Source organism: Excalfactoria chinensis, chromosome 2 (genome assembly GCF_039878825.1).
Source record: "Excalfactoria chinensis isolate bCotChi1 chromosome 2, bCotChi1.hap2, whole genome shotgun sequence".
In the NCBI taxonomy this organism is placed as follows: Eukaryota; Metazoa; Chordata; class Aves; order Galliformes; family Phasianidae; genus Excalfactoria; species Excalfactoria chinensis.
Genome location: NC_092826.1, coordinates 27732662 through 27750017, shown reverse-complemented (window position 1 = coordinate 27750017; position 17356 = coordinate 27732662). Strand labels below are relative to the sequence as shown.

General features: G+C 41.2%; 1 protein-coding gene across 3 annotated transcripts in view; it reads left to right on the top strand.

Annotated features, from left to right (window-relative positions):
• The first annotated feature begins 222 nt into the window (after window positions 1-222).
• PKIA (cAMP-dependent protein kinase inhibitor alpha) overlaps window positions 223-17356 on the top strand; it is a 38937-nt gene continuing 21803 nt past the window's right edge. Inside the window, exon 1 of one of the 3 annotated variants that reach the window (XM_072329987.1) lies at window positions 223-350. The gene's annotated coding sequence lies outside the window, so the exon portion shown is untranslated. Of the gene's footprint in view, window positions 351-717; window positions 895-1273; window positions 1296-17356 lie in introns of those variants that run through there. The other 2 variants (XM_072329986.1, XM_072329988.1) reach the window with 2 other exon arrangements.

The window sequence follows — 17356 nt, the reverse complement described above, 5'->3', positions numbered from 1 at the left end:
ACAGCGCTCTATAAGTAACAAGAACAGCCTCGCTGCCCACTGGCAGCTATTACAAATATCAGGACACCCCCGCGTCCCGGTGACCTTGATGCACTGCCTTTCTTCTCCCCACAGTCACAGAAGGGAAGCCCCCGACACAGAACCCCCCCGTCCCACACAGCCGCATTTGGGGGCACAGCCGCGCAGCGCCTGCGCGCCCCGAGGCGGCGGGAGGAGCGGGGGGAGCCGGGCGCCCACACACAGGCACGAATTACAGCGGGATTTCCTTCCGAACAGACACACTAACGCACAGCACCGCTCTCCCCACGGGAGGCAGCCCCTCGGCTTCTTCGGGACCCCGCGTTTCGCTGGTACGCTGTGGCCAAGCTGCGGGGAGGAGCGCGGGGGCCGCACTCGGAGCGGGAGCGCCCCGCAGCGCGCTGAGGGACTCCCGCGAGGGGCGGGCAGGAGCGGGGCGGAGCGGCCCATCGCGCGCCGGGCCTGGGGTGGGACCCCCGACTGCAGCCCGTCGCCGGCGTTGGGGGACGTGCTGCTTTCCAGCGAGCCGCCTTGCATCGCGGCGACCGCAGCTCTGAGGGAGCGCTGGCCCTCGGGTGGGAGGGAGTGGGAAGGACTCGCGAGGCGCGGGTGGAGGAACGGGGGGCGGCCTCCCCCTCCGCGGCGGGAGCGGAGTGCGGCGGCCCGGGGAGGGGGCGGGGAGGATGACTTCATGCCGCCGGAGCGCCGTGAATTTAGGAGCAGCAGCTGCCGGCGCGATGTGGGGGTGAAGCGTTCGTGGGAGCTGTCGCTAGTTGAGGGAGGAGCAGCGTCGGGCACGGTGCCGACGGGCCCGCGGCTCCGGGAGGGGAAGAAGGGCGGGAGGGAGGAAGATGCGCTGAACCGGCCGCTGGGAAGGTGAGCGGGGACTGCCGGGGCCGGCGCGGGGGCGAGCGCTGCACGGCGGAGCGGCTGCGCTTCGGCACTGCGGGCTTCTCGGGCTCCTCCGAGCGTTCTTGTGTGAGGAAAGCTGCGGCCCGCGCACGACGCCGGAGCTGCCGCTCCCATCTTCCTTCTCTTACAGCAACGGGGCCACCCTACGAAGCGCTTCAGCGCTGCGTTTTATCTTTTGCAGCCAGGCTGTGGCCCGCTGCCAGCTCCCTGCCCGCTGCTCGGTCTGCCATTCTGCCAAGGGTTCTGCCGGCGGGAGGCAGCGTTCCGGCCGCGGGGCAGCGCGAAGGGCCGTGGGGCTGCGACAGGTGCAGGGCCGCGTTGCGGGCTCGGCGGTGCTCTGCAGGTGGAGGGGAGACATCTTGGGGGTAAGAAAGCTGCGGGGCCTGCGGAGCCCATCGTGTCATTGACCGGCCTGGTTTTGGAAGTCGCTTTGCAGGAAACTGAAATGAATGGGGAGCTGGAAACCCAGACCTTTTATCGAAATGGCTCTGTGCTCTCTCCATTTTTCAGTTTCCGTCAGCTAATGCGTGGTTTGAAACAAAAATACCGGTGGCACGTAAATGCCTTTGTTTAGTAAACAGAAGAATCAGCAAGTTGCTTTGCCATGGTGAGGCCTCACCTCGAGTACCATGTTCAGTTTTGGGCACCTCAGTATAGAAAGGGCATTGGTGTGCTGGAGAAGTTTCAAAGAAGGGCAGTAAGGTTTGTGAGGGGCTTGAAGGATATGCCCAATGAGGAGAGGCTGAAGGAACCGAGGCTGGTTACTTTGGGGAAGAGGAGGCTAAGGGGAGACCTCTTCCAATACCTGAAAGGTACTTACAGGGAGAGCAGAGTTGGTCTCTTCTTACTGGTGACAGGATGAGGGGAAATGGCCACAAGTTGTGCCAGGGTAAGTTTCGGTTGGATATCAGGAAAAACTTCCTTGCAGAAAGGGTTTTTAAGCACTGAAATAGGCTCCCCAAAGAGGTGGTTGAGTCACCATCCCTAGATGTGTTTAAAAACAGTTTGGATGTGGTGTTCAGGGACACGATTTAGCAGAGGGTTGTTAGAGTTAGGGTGGTATGGTTGTGATTAGACTTGATGATCTTTAAGGTCTTTTCCAACCTGAACAATTCTGTAATTCTAAGTCAAAAAATGAGGGCGCTTGCAGCAGTGTAGCTTAGTTGATGGCCTTACACCTTCCTTGCAGAATGTACAGAGCAGTATGTTACCTGAGCACTCCTTCAGATCAGAGCAGGAAAGGAGCAACACTTGCTTGGCCTGAATCTGTTTGGTGTGTTTTGTTTTGTTCTTTCTTCTGCTCTGGAAAAGGTTGCTCCAAAGATGGCATGTCAGTATAAGAGGCTGGGGATGGCATGTGTAGGTGGATCATTAGAGTGAGCTCTGTCTGCACAGAGCAGTGGTTAATGGCTGGATATGCATGCTCCAGTTTGGAAGTGAAAATAGTGATTGTGCCTGTAGTGAGGGAAGGATAAGGTTTTTATTTTTCTTTACTGAAAAGTGGAGACTGGATGCTAGAACCTGAATATTGTTTTATTGGGCATCTATTTACTTGCACGCTCGTAAAGGATCCCGTTATCCTGTGTGCTTATTGAGAAGCTCATGTAATTGCGATAGCTGTGGTTCCTCAGTTGTGGCTGAAGGCCCTGGGCATGGTGATAAAAATAATACATACAGAGGTAACAGGCAGTTGCTTGATCTGTTGTCATTATTTCTAGGAAGATGTTTAAATAAATCTGTTTGCCTCAGCATTGTTGCTGGGTAGGCAGAAGGCTGATGATTAGAGACAGGAAATGCATATAAAAGACAACTGAGGCTTCACAAGGCAGAAACTAAAAATGGTTGGTAAACTACAGTGTCAGAAATAAGTTCAACAGATGGATTTTTTCCCCCTGTAGATCAGTCATTAAGTATGGCCCATGCAAGGTATTCTAGTCATTAACTGTGGCCCCATATAAACCCTATTTAAGCACTCCAGGGTGCATCCACTGTATACCTTTTAAACCAGGGAAAGTAAAGTCCCATTCCATCACACCTGTATCTGTCACCTACCAAACATTTACTTCTTTCATGTAAAATAGTTAGGAGCTTGAGTTATCACACATCTGCGGTTGTTTTTATTTGTTTGGTTATTTTTGTATGAGTATGCTTACGTGTCTCAGCAATTGCACTGTTGCAGTCATTGGTTGATTTCTCCTGTAATTGCCTCTGGCTGGAGAAGGCAAGCATGTATATGAGTTCAGATACATGTCGTATTAGTCCACCCATTCTATATTGAGTCCATTCCTTTCTTGAATAAAGCATCAAGTAATGGCTTCCCGTTCTGTTGCTGTAAATGTAGAGTGGTATGAGTTCTTGCTAGTGTTGGCAAAACATTAGCAGAGTAAATATAGCTGTTTGTGCTTCCTCACAAATGTAAATAATGATTCAAAAGAATGTTGACGCTTTCTAAATGTGGAGGCAGGGAGGGAGGGGAGTGGTTGATGAAGAGTCGTTACCATAGAACATCTGGTTGGTTTGATGCTGAAAACTCGAATTGCTTCTGTTTTTATCTTATGTGTGCATCAAAGACAGATGGTGTAATCATGTCAAATGGGAGGGTGCATGTGTCCATAGACGGGGGAAAAAGTGTGTAGATAATGATCAGTGTACTTAGTTAATTTAGTTGAACACTGTCACTGATGTAAATCCATTTCTCTTCTCTGTATTTTGCCTAATACAACACTGAACTCCTCTTCCACCTTCTGTTACAATAACTTCCATCCCTTTGCCAAGCAAAGAAAACAATCTGTGTTGCGGTTAATCTGGGGCAGGAGCCCTGCTGCCTGGCAGAACAGTCCAGTTGGCCAGCTGGTTGATGCTGGACAGACTGGGTAGCAGCTGAGACTTAGTTGCCTTTTTTCTCTGAGGCTCTGCTAGTTTAAATTTCTTCATCTAGATTAGTTCTGTGAATTTCTAGGAGCTTAATTATCTTTCAGTTTCCTAAGCCACAGCCAGCCTTTGAACCTGCAGGTTTGTTGAACCAAATTTATGAGTAGGGGTCAGACTGATAGGTTTGCATGAAGCTTGTTTCCGTAGGAGACCAAACTGGAAAACCCAGTAACCCTGAATGCACTTGAAAGAACAGTGGTTTGATTTCCTTGTAATCCTTTGCAAGGCTGAAAGGAAAGTTTAGTTAATAAATTTCTCTTAATGGGAGAATGTCTGAAGGTGATGTTTCTAAATGCTATTTGAACCAACCCAAATAACAGCCTTCCTTCTGGAGTAATGTTGTTACGAGGCTTGGAGTTGGTGTATTTTCCCCAAACTAAGAATTCCTTACAGTCTAGGATAAAAAGAGACTGCAATAGAACATGAGTAGACAGATACCTTATTTACACTCATGTGCAACCACTTGACATAAGCAAACAGTATTTTAGCTTACTGTATTCGTAACAAAAACAAAAGATTAAATGTTTTCAAATGATGCCCTTTATGTAACTAGTACTTCCAAGTGAGGAAGTCTTTCACTTGGGAACTAAATGCCAGCCATCAACTTATATTTAGTCTCTTACTACCCAAGTGAGCCTTCTGTTAGACTCTTTAATTGTGGCCAGTACGAGATCTTTATGTGAGTAGTCAGTCAAATGCAGCATTAGCAATTGTTAGAAGTAAGTTTTATTCATCCCTAATCTGGAGGCTGCTCCAAAAGTAATGTCTTCTATTTTACTATGCTGGCCCATGACATCAGAGGCGGCTGTTGGTAGAGGCTGAACCTTTCCTCCAGTATCCCGCTACACTTTGTTACTGTATGACAGATGGCAGCGGAGGGGCAGTCTCACACAACAGAGTCTGACATGGAAGTGAGTGTGAAACAATGGGGTGTAATTAAAGTCCTCCATGTAGAAAAAATTGCAACCACTGACATTCGTTAACACCTGCTAAATGTTTGTGGGTACCAAAGAGCAGGTGTGAGCGCAGTCAGGTGGTGGGTGGTGTGTAGTGTGTTTCAGCAGTGGTGCCAGCAATGCGATAAACAAACTGGATGACCGTGCGGATTTTTGCAAGTGTGTCATGCAGGTACTTTTACATCGCTGGCAAAAATGCATAGCTATTGGCAATGGCTGTGCTGAAAAACTGTTTTATAGCTCCGAATTTGTTCTATCCAAATAGTGTTATTGTGCTCTTTTTATCTGTTGTGCTTTCCATGGAAATAGAAAGGAAATATTACTTTCATAGCAACCTATGCATATCAATGGTGGAAAAAAGCCAGGCTTTAATTACCTTTGTATATACAACTAATGTAATAATACAACGGCACTTCACAACCCAGATCCTAAACACACAGATTTAATATCTGAAGTATGGAGGTATAAGAAGAGAGCTCATGTATGCTTTTGGGGAAAGCAATGTGATGAAGAGAGACAACACAAACGTGAGCAGATCCACATTAATTTCATGATGCATTGAGAGACTAGTGTCTAGAAAGTCTTCTGGTTTATATGGTTACAGAATGTCTCTATTAAAATAGTTTCGTAATGGAGAAGACATTGTAGGGTAAGAACTGTATGATTCCATAGAATATCCATGTGTTTACATACAAATACTGTGATACTGTGAAATGTTTCAGTGTGAAAAGTAGCAAAGTGGAATCTCATATAGGAGGGTCAGCGCAAATGTCCTGGGCAAATGCCAGATCAAACAGGTTTTTTCATCTCTTAATTCTTATTGTATATTCAATAAGATACAGTAGTGTTCTTTGTGCTCCCTAGCATACTGGCAGTACACTGTGTTTCAAATTTAATTGCATTTCTGTGGTAATAAAATGGTTCCAGGGTATTTCTATCTTTTTTTCTTTGAGTGAATCAAGTTTAAAGGGCTCTTTTTTCCTTCCGGGGAAAAATTCCCATGGCCTCCCATGTGTAGTTCTCTCTGGTAGAATTTGTTTTCTAATCATTATTGAGTGTTAAAATTGGCTATTTTAACTGTTCTTTGGCTTTTCAGGTTTCATGGGCAGTTTCACTTGTCCTGTTTCAGAAGTATTTCAGTGTAGCTAGTTGGTCTTTGAACAGCTGTGCATTGTTTTCTGCACTAGTGCCCCAGTGATTCATCAGAAGTGATAGACAAATAGGTCTAACCCCAGCATACAGTCTTTGACTGCTTTTCTGTCATATCTTTGTTCCAGAAACTATCCCAAAAGACTCAAAAATACATTGAAGTTATCCTGGCAGCTGTTAGTTAGCCTGTAAAATGTGCTGCAGCTTTAATGAGATCATATATATCTTAATATATCTATATAATTATATATATATATTTGCTAACTATTCTCTCGTTTGCCTTCTACCTCCTACAGAATTTCCATTTACACATATGGTGAGCACATAACTGTGGTGAAACGATCTCACCACCTGTTGTTTTAAAATAGCACAGATGCTTATTAATGGTCCTTCCATGAGACTGTTTATAGTACGTGTTAAACCTCACTTAAAATACTGTGGATCATATTGGTAAGGGATATTATTACTTCAGTAGCAGCCTTAAATTGGTTCATGTTCAGCATCTTTGTTCAATCTGTTGATTGTTCATAGGTAGGAAAGAGGCCATCTTTGTAGGAGAGTCAAAGCTGTGGTCTTCAGTGTTCTCACAAACATGTCATTGAGTTGTGTACGAGGTGTTGTGTGAAAATGACTGTGGCTGTTTGGATACCTGATCAACCCAAAGAACCACAAAATGTATAGTTACACCACTTTTCAATGCTCTGTCTTGACCTCAGTTGCTTTGAACTCCTTTATGCCAAGACTTGAGAGCAGAGCTATTGCACTTTATGGCAAGGAAAAGTGAATAACCTGAGAAGTTATGCCTTGATCAAGAGCATCTCCTGATGTATTTATTTGTTATTCATTTATTTTTTCACGGAAAAGCCTGTTTCAGGCTGACTAAACTAAATTTATCTAAGTACGTGTTCCATCAATTTGGTGTTTTCTTTGTCCAATCTGAAGAGCGACTTGGATTCTCAACTTTGCTTTCAAAGAGTTTCCAGAGGTCTGCCTAGTTTGTAATTCTCCTCTAACTCTGGACTTGTGAGCTTTTTCTGTTGTTTTTCTGTTATTTTGTTGTTTTGGTGTTTGTTTGTTTGCTTTGGTACAGACTGATCAAAATGGAAATGCATTCCATGCATTTTTACTTTAAAATCATCTATCCACGAGAGGGAAAACAACAATTCTTGATGTTAAAGCAGCACACTTCACTGGGATGTGAACTTTAAAAGGTGATCAGAGTAAACAGGCTGTGCTGCTCTTAAGCTTTCTGAAGTTCTTGCTTAAGGCACAGTACGTTCTTGGTGTTTGTGTGTTTCTTGTGAATTCCAAGAAAGTACTGCTACACACTGGAAGAAAAAAGATATGCATCAGAAAAGGAATGATGTGTTTTATATACATTGAGCAAGAGCTCATAGGATCTCCTGCTCTGAGCGAATAAAGTTATTGTTTGCCCTACGATGTTGGCTATCAGATGTCTGATCAGGCTGTCGAAGATGAACGTGACTTTTCTGAAAGAGATTTTTGTAGCATATCAGTACAAAGCTAACCTGTAATAACAGAATCTGCTATTGGGGTAAGGCTGCTGGCAAGCTTTCAGTAAAGAATAGATGAAGAAGTAATATATGAATTACTTCTCCATTATGTATTAAGTAATAATTTTTTGATGGAGTCTTCAAGCACTTGATAGCATTGATGAATATTTTTGTGAGCTCTAGTAATTTTTCCACTACAATTTAATTTCAGGAGAAATAATGTCCTCACTGAGTATGTTCAGTTACTCAGATTTACATTCTCAGCCTCCATGATGTACTTTGGCATCAATATGAGTTGTTGTATATGGAGTTTAAGGTAGTAAGTCTCCATTTTGCCTTAAATTTGTTACCTGATTGTTAAATTAGGGACCCTTTTATTTGCCCTAATGTGGAAAATGTTAAACAGTTGTTCCTTTTCTGTGTCTTACTAGGTGATTTCATTAGTCAATTAGTTGCATTGTCTTTTTCTTCACGAACTGTTTCTCCTTGGTCTCTTTTCTCTTTCTGCATCTGTAGACTGTTCCATATCTGGTTCTCCATCACCTTTTTAAAAATACACTTTCTTTCCTACAAACATATTTCTGTAAGAGCCTGGGAACTCTACCCAGTGGTGTGGTCATTTCTGTTTCTCTTCCATTTCTTTCTTAGGCTTCTACTATGCTGTTTTTTTTCCCCCCACAGATATTAGTTCTGTGTTTTGTTTGGGCTGGTCTTTGGCATCACTGTGAAGTTCATTGTAGGTTCAGTAGGATGTTTGCCATGAGACTGTGCCAGTCTCCCATAATGAGTGCTGTTAGCAGGAGGTTAGTAGAAGTTGATCTGGCTATCCGAATGTTCATCTTGCAAATGTGGGAAAATATAAAATGTGTGTGCATTAAAATGTAAGGAAAATAAACCACATAGTGTGTAGCCTTACAAAGCAAGAGAGATTATAAACGTCTTCTTTGTCTCTTATTTATTACACTTGGAAATTGGGGGATAATGGCAGGTTATGGAGCTGGGCTAACGTGTGAGTATAGACGTGGTGATCCAGAAATGAATGGAAAGGATTCACTCATGTGTATAAGAATTGGAGCATGTGGAAAAAAAGAATCATACTCTAAAAGCCAGACATAATGTAAAACAGCCCAAAAATAGACTTCTGTGTTTTAATTAACTGTTATTTATAGAGTCTCATGGTGTTAAAACGTGATAAAAGATGTGAATGGAGCACGCATGAGCATAGAGGCTATGTAACTTGAGGAAGAGACAAGGCTTATCAATATTGATTACAGCATGCCTTAAAAGCCTGAGGACACCAGAGCTTTTTGTCAGTGAGATAAGCATGTTTCATCATATATTTGCTTATATACAGGCTGCCTATATTTCCTTTCATTTCTTAGACCAACACCAAAACTTTTTCCAAGCAGAATATTGAGTAAGAATCCTGAGTAAGGAGTGCCCTGAATTATCTGAACAGCTGGAGGATTTCTTGAGTAATTCTTTCGTTTGTAGACTTCTTGGTGAGAAGCGCAAGTGTTGATCTGTTGAATTGCAGCTACAATCAGCTACAATATTATAAGGCAGTAAAGGTTTATATAATGCCATTGTCATTCACTTTGAGTGACAGCATGCAAAAAGAACATTGCCAACCCTGCATGTCCTTTTGGAGTTAAATTGTTGCAGCTATAGCAGAGTGTGATGGTATAAGGCCTGCACGGGGCAATGGCAGCGTTCTGTTGAGTTTCACAGAACCACAAACACTGATAAATGGTGAAAAAGAGATGCACAACCTCCACAGAAAGTATCACACCAACCCGCAGTTAACACACACAGCAAGGGTATTTATAGAACACAAACATGATAGCCACACATCCAGAGGAGCACAGATACTGTGTGTAAGGAATTAAAAGCATGTGACATCACTTCCTCACTAATGCTTCTATATTCATTATATATAGATATAGCAATAAGCTTTTAATATACAGACAGCTAATAATGGGGAATGATTTCATTAGTGCATAAAGAAGGAGCTGTGTGAAGGTACTTGGGTTAGGCACTAATTGTCATTCTAGAAGTGGATACTTTTCAATTTTACATTCTTCACATTTATGTAATTACCATACAAACCACAGAGCAAGAATGATTTATTTTCCTTTCCCTCTCTCAGATTTTGGAGAATTGTATTATTTGTGCTGCACTTCTGATCATGGAAGACTTCAAAGAACTTAACAGCCCTTCCATTTTCATTGACAAGTAGGGAATGAAAAGCGTGGCTTAAACACTGTTTTCCCACAGATGTATTGTGAGTAGAACTGCAGAGCAGGGAGTTATTTATGCTAATCTCTAGAAAAAGGCACTGATGTCTGATGGCTGCTGCAGCACATTGGGCCATGCTGTTTCCTTCTACACAGAAAATTCTCTTTCCTGTCACTTCTGTGCGTCATGTAAGCAATCTTTGAAGGGTGTTTATCCACTACTGCCTGCAGCTCTGCTTCTTAAGTACTTGTTTTAGTGGGACAGCTCACTATGCCAGTGTATTTTGTGTAGGTTGGCTAGATTCTCCTGGTCCACTCTTCATAGCTATTTCCCTCTTCCTTTCTCTTTTTTGGTCTGGCTAAATCAGACACTGATATTCCTTTGCCAAATCTCACAAATGTATTCTTTACTGAATTTGTCAGTGAGGGAGTTTGTAGATGGGATTTCCTTGGTGGCATGTTATTTTACAGATACTAATTGTTTACTACCACAAACTTCTGTTTTTAAGACTAGCAGGTTGTGTACTTTTAGATGCAAATCTAAAATTTGCATAGGCAAACTATGAGGCAGAATTCTAGGATGAAGAACTTGTTTTAAGCAAGGGATCAGTATCCAAATGACCACATCTTCCTGTGGTATGTTGCATTAATTTCTCTCTGGAACAAGAAGAGTGCTGCAGATCTGACCAGTTTTCCTCTGCTAGCCTGGTTGTGTGATCTGAGCCACTCATTGAGCACCATGCATTCTTTGAGCCTTGGGCAGTGCTTGAGTCTAGGCATCCTTAGGGATAGGTTTAGTTGCTCAGTTTTTGTTTGTATGGAACGGGGGTCAACCTTGTAATCTTCATTTTAATTTAAGCAGTGTCTGTAAGCACTGAACACCAGAACAGTTTCATATTAGACTGTTGAACTGTTTCCAGGGATTTCAGTACATCTTTAGCTTTTGTCAACTCTTTCTCTGAAAAAGAGCCATAGCCAAAAACATAAACGACTATCCATGACTTTCCTCCTATCTCAAGATCTCCACATACAGCTGAGGTACATCCTGGCTTTTTTAGCTACTTGCTTGGTTTTGTGTGGGAAAAACTGCACCCTGCTATATCTAACATTAATTAGTTACTCATAAAAGGATCCTTCATCCTCTGAAAATCTTTACATCTCTGAGCACAAGACAGATAAGACTGGCATAAGTTCTCTGATACCCAGCTGAGTGTTTGCACTTGAATCATCTGCAACACACCTACTTGGACTGTCTTTTTCACCCCCCCCTCATGGAAACTGGGATGGTATAGATGGAATGGGAGTGTCTAGTTCTCATCCGAAAACTTAATCATGACAGATCTGCAAAGTACTTGTGGAGTGTGCAATTGTAACATAACTGGAATCTTGTTTACTGTTCCATAGCATGTTCTGCTACATTTTTCTACAAGCAAACTTTTTTTTTCAGGAGTTTCTATCATCTCAAAATGATAGAAGTCTCACTATTGCTACTACTGTACTGAGTGGCACTACTGCCTTTTTCTTTGCTGGAGCAGCTGCAGCAGGATCCCTGGCTTTCTAATAAAAACAGCTTTTTTGGCAATATTCCTATTTCCATTATTGTTTGGAAGAGGTTGTGCTTTCTCATCTACCATGAGATGAAGGAAGAGTACATACTTACACACATGTGAGACTTATCTCAAACATCCAAACATTCTGCCAGGTGCCGTGAGGCAGGGAGATGAAATGGCTTTGCCAACTTGTCCTTCATAGTCTTGGCTACTTGGAGTGCTTTTCTGATGTGATGCTTTGTATTATCAGATCAAATCATTTTGACTTTGTCCCCAAACTACTTCAGCATTCCCTGCCTGATTTTTGCTTGTTCTATGTATTTGTGAAATATATTTACTTCTGCGGAGTCCAGTGGAAGGATGTCTGTGGCCCTTTTTCTGGTGTGTTCCATTTTGCTTTGTTTATACAAGCTACCAAATGGTAAAATTCATTTTTCCCACATTGTTGAGTGCAGCCTACTCAAAAAAAAACATGAGACACCAAAATTGAAATGGAATTGCCCATTCCTCCTTTCGTGCTCCTCTACTCTTCCTTCAGGTGTTTTGGAACAGTGGAAAAAAAAAGAAAAAATTACAAGAGTCAAATGAAAACTTATGTCTTTATTCAAAATGGGTGAATATAACAATTTAAAATTACCAAGGTCTGTCAGTCTAATGTTACTCCCAGGCAAGGTAGTATAAAAAGTGATTTTTCTTCTACTTAAAGCTTTGAAGGACAGTGATATAATTAATGCTAATTGCTGCTGATTAACAGAGGAAAAATGAATCCAACAAAAGGGATTGTAACATTCTGGCTTTACTTATTTTGGGGGGTAGCAAGTTTGTTTGGCTTCAGGAAGTAAATTCAGTGGTGTATTTCAGAGAGATCTGATGTTAATACCACTTGATGTCTACCAGCCCTCACACATCTAGTAAGTGATCTGCCACAGTTTGCTGGTTAGTTCTGAATGCCAGGCAACATGGTGGCCAACAGTTGCAGCAGAGCATGTGATATGTGACATTCACAGTGTGTTTTACTCACTGGAATGTTTTTGTACCTGTCATAGAGGTGTGATGAATGTCTTCCAACAAGTATGTGGTGGTGTTTCGGTCAGCACTGACCCAGACTGAGCAGCTGCTTTTGTCTTCACTGTAAAAGGATTTCTAAATATGGATTACTTACAAGAGTTTTTATCTGCTCGTTAAATACCAAAGCAATCTGTGTGTTGAATATGTACTCAGTAAGAAATGGCATTCCCTGTTTTACTCAGCCTATTCAATGTTCTGCGATATTGGTGAGCGTTCCCTTAACATTTTGTCTTCCATGAACCCCCTCCCTCAGCACACACACACACAGAGCAAAAAAGAAAAGCAAAGGGAACCTTTTTATGCATTCAAAGAAATGTGAATTATTTCTTGAGAAGCAGGCAGGGTGTTGTTTAAATACAGCCAATTTATCTACAGTACTCTAAATATCCTTTTAGTAGGGCTTACTACAGCTTGTTAGGTGAGTTCAAAGACAGCACAAACAGAACACGTTCTCCTCAGCTATCTTAAAGGCTTCTTTCTCCTCAGCTATCTTAAAGGCTTCTGTGACATTGTGGAGATTTTTATGTTTGGGTTTTTTTTTATGTAATACAGACCACATTTTTTCCAAGTGTTTGTCTATGTGGCAAAGTTAATAAGATCTGAGCAGTCTCCTGGTAGTTACTTTACAGGAGCCCTTGGTTTAATAAAAAGCTAGGAAAGGGCTTTTACATTAGTGTGCTGCCAAAGTTTCTGAAAAATGCATTTTAAATTTATTTCTTTTTTCCTGTCATATTTGTGATTTATTTATTTATTTATTTATTTTTCCAGCTCTTGGTCTCTAAACAGCAGGGGGAAAAAGTTTACATTTAGCCTTTGTGAATTTGTATACAGCCGTCTGGCTTTATCTCCATTGTACTTTCACGTATTAAATCCGCCAGGCTTATCACTTTCGTGCTAGAAACCTATGAAACTGTTAAAACACCGAAACTGGGCATTTCTATCTTTCCAAATGACTCATCACTTTGCTTGCCTCATTTGAGTGTTTTACACTTCATTAATCCCTTGTGGTTACATTGTATGTCTTGGTTCCTTCTCCTCTGTTTCTGTTGGACAATATGAACTTTCTTTCATTTGTCATTTTGCATCTTGAACTTTGGTACAGGCTGTTTTCCCAGGCAGCTCCTCTTTCCATGTACAACAGGGTAATATTCTTCCAGACATCAGCATGTTGCCTAAAGATCAAGAGGGCAGTTTAACATTGCATTACCTTCTCTACTTCTCTTGGAGTAGATAAAATGAAAACTGCTGTGAAAACAGAAGACTACCAGCTGTGCCAGATGCGTGCTACCTAGTAGCATGAAGAAAACCTCTTGTATAAGTTGTGCTCTGAGGATGCTGGCTGGGTCTTTCAAATTAATTATTGAAAATGGCATGAGAAACACAAGATGAAGAAACGAGGGAAAAAAAACATCAGCAATTAAAATGAGTAAACTCTCACAAAGAGGCTCTGAGAAGCAGCTTTTAAAAACACACAACACCAACAAACAAATTTATAAACTATTTGTTTCTCACTGCTGCGGCCAGAACTCAGTATGAGAGGTCTTTGTCTTTGGCCTCTGGCTGTTCCAGCTCAGTCTGTTCTTGTATCCCTCCTCTTTCTTATGTATTTATTTATTTCCGTAAAGGACAGAGACAAAGGTCAATGCTGTGCTCTGGACCCACATGTCTGAGTGATTTGCTTTGTACTATTCCAAGTCTTTCTTAGTTCATAACGTCAATATACTAGTGAAGAAACTCCATTGCAAAAAGTACATTTTTTCAGACGCTAGCAGATGAAATTTGTAATGCTTTTTTTTTTTTTTTTTTTTAATTTATTGGTTCAAAATTTGATTTTATAACAAGATTGTGTTTCAGTGCCTTCTCGCTTTGTGCAATCATAAGACTGTTACTTGTGTGCCAGTTCAGAATGGAGGTCATAACTCTGCCTCCAGTACTACACTACCCAGGTAGTGATGAAAGACTTTATTATATAGACTACGCATAGGTGTTAGTAGTAGAATACATAGCAGTGTTCCCTTTCCAGTTATCAGTCAAGCTCAAGGCCAAAGTGTGTGTGTGGTCTTGTAAATTTAGGAGTTAAAAATGGAAATCTTCATCTTCTCTTGAGAAATTAAGTATTATTAACTGTGTCGGTAGAATCTGATGAGGATTCCACCAGTGAAAATTCCCCAGTAAAGATAATTAAAGCTGGTATCTTGAGAACGCTTTGCATTAATTTTGTATCAGATTATACTTCAATTTCTGCAACCTTAATTAATCAAACATTAATGGTTACTCAACCTATAGCAATGTTTTGGGCTTAAAAATATCAAGGGGCATATTCCTAATTGAATACTGGGACCAGTGTCTTCTGCTCCCCTTTTCCGAAAGAGGAATTGACTGATGTAAGTGCAGGGGGGAAAAGAAAGAGGTAAATGTCAGCTTGTCCTACAGGACAAGAAATGGCAGCGGAATGAAGACAGTGAAGTAATTAACAGGTCTTTCTGCAGAAGATGAGGTGGCCTTTACTGTGTCTAATTATGCAAACTGTAATTTAATAGATGCTGCCTCAGTCTCCCAATTGGATCTTTTCAGTGTCTGGTTCCTGCAGGCCATCTGAGTGCTTACAGTCTCGGCCTCTGAGTAGAGATCGAGGTAATCGTTGCCTGAGGCCACAGACTGAGAGAACAGATTGCCTTGTGAGAAGTCAGAGCTCTCGTCCTTTGTGGTTTAGTGTTATAGATTAATCCTTTGTAGATTAGTGGCTTTGGCCTGTAATGTTAACAGTTTGTATTGTAGCAGAATAGAAAGGAGTATCAACTTCATTCTAAACCTCAGCTGTTATCCTCCAGCAAGTAGAGCTATAGTCTGGTTTTATAAACATTTTTAAGAGTGACCAAAAATAAAATATTTGATTACTTAAGTATGCATCAGGATTAAGCAACTCTAGAACAGGCCAAACTAATTTCAGGGAATCATCCTAATGGGATTCAGTTATGTGTGTAAATGGGGACTTTATTCCATCTGTGATATGATGGTGATAATAGTGACAACTTTTTGAACTCGCTCATTGTGGATTAAGTGACGTGTATGCAGACTGATACCCTTTGCTTTTATGGTTCTTTTGTTGAGATTGGGTTCTTGATCCAAGAAAACATTTTCAAACTGTGTGTAGCTCTATGAAAAGGGTAGGTGAACAGTGATATAAGTTGTCCATACTCCCTGTGGGATTTAGCTGTACATGTATGTCCCTGATTGACTTGTACAGTGAAATTCACACTAAGACAATGAGAAGCAAACTAACTAACCTTTCTCAAATGTAAGCATTATTGAGTTTGTAATCATTTAACATATCTTATTCTGATGCAGAAAAAATACAAATAGATATGTGATAACAAGCACTGCAAGCTAAACTTGCTCTTCTGTCAAACCCACCCACATAGAATATATTCAAGAAAAGCTCCATCACATGCTGAAATCTGAAGACTGAAGCAATCTCGAGATCTAAATTTGAGTACACTTAATAACTGTTCATAATTCAGCATTCAAACTGTGCTGGTGTGGGGCAAGAAACAACAGAAATAAAGCAAGAACTGTACAACGTGATGGCATTTCATAATTGTGAATGTTGCCAACATTGCTCTGGACCTTGTAGTTTCTTTTCCTCTGGGATATTCACTTTCAGCAGTTCTTGAAGGCTTTCTGCACAGACTTCTTAGGGATAGATAGTGAAAAATTGTGGAAGAATCAGAAAAGAAGATATATTTGCTGGTATTGCCCGTAGCATCAGAATATGAAGAGGCTGCTTAACATAGAGCACAGATTTCTAATGTAATTGTCCTGTACTACTTAGCTTATACTTTGCTTTTACTTGTTTATAATTCTTCCTTCTTTGTAACAAAATTAGTATAGGATTATGACTACTAGATTCTGTGCTGATTTATTTGATATTAACTAATCAACACTGATTTTGGGGCCCAGGCATGGCAAATAGGAATGACCTTGCAAGATCATGTTTTTGTCTCTGCTTTAAGGAAAAGTTTATGCAGAGTACTGAGTAAAAGCTACTTATTCTGCATGTATCTTATCAGCCTTTGATCTCTAAGAATATTCTCTAGTATCAGGTACAGTTCTGTTTGTAGACCATCTCTGCCCTATTGTTGTTGGTTTTGAGCACCCAAGATTAGAAGAACGCCTGTTGTAAAGCCAAGTGGAGCAATAATTGTCTCACAGTGGTAAGGGTTAGCTCTGCATCACTTGATTACTATTGTCATAGCATCTAAAAGATGTAATGCTTTGTGGTTTCATAGAAAGTTTGTGCAGTTTTAGTAGGGATCATGGGAGTGTTTGATTACATGCTTAATGATCAGACTGAAACAGTTTGTGCTGGCAACGTGTTCACCATCTATATTTGCCTCAAATCAGATGTGTTGGTATGTTTTCTTCAGCTTATGAGGTTTTTTCTGTGATACTCTCTTTGTTTCTGTGTGGGTTTTTTTATCTTTCAAGTTAGCAGTTAACTAGAAAGTCGGTTGCAAGTGTCTCAAATAGGCTTTGTAAAGTATTTGTTTGGGATTAGGTAGTATTGAGAGTATGAGAACTGTAGTTCATTTGATTTCCCTGGGACCGCACTGTGGTTTCTTATGGTGGTGGTGGTTTTCTTGTTTGTTTTCTGGGGTTCAGGGCTTTGGGGTATTTGTGTTTGTTTTAATAAACTCCTTTATTCTTATATTCCCAAAGTATGTATGGTGACTGTCATATTCTGTGCTGTTTTTTGTCCCAAGGACGGCATAGCTCTTCGCTTTAATCTTGTGTTCTAATAATACCATCTTCTGATCATCAGACTCAGAGACTGAGCACCTTTACGCTTAGACCCTCTACAATCTAGTTTTATATTCTTAAATAAATAAATAAATAAATTATTATCGTATTTAATTTTTGGCAAGGAAAACTGGATTGTTTGCTTTCACTATCTGTTGATCCCATCAGCATTGATAGCTCCTTAAATAGTGTACTGAGGTTTACCAAGCAGGAGAGTAATT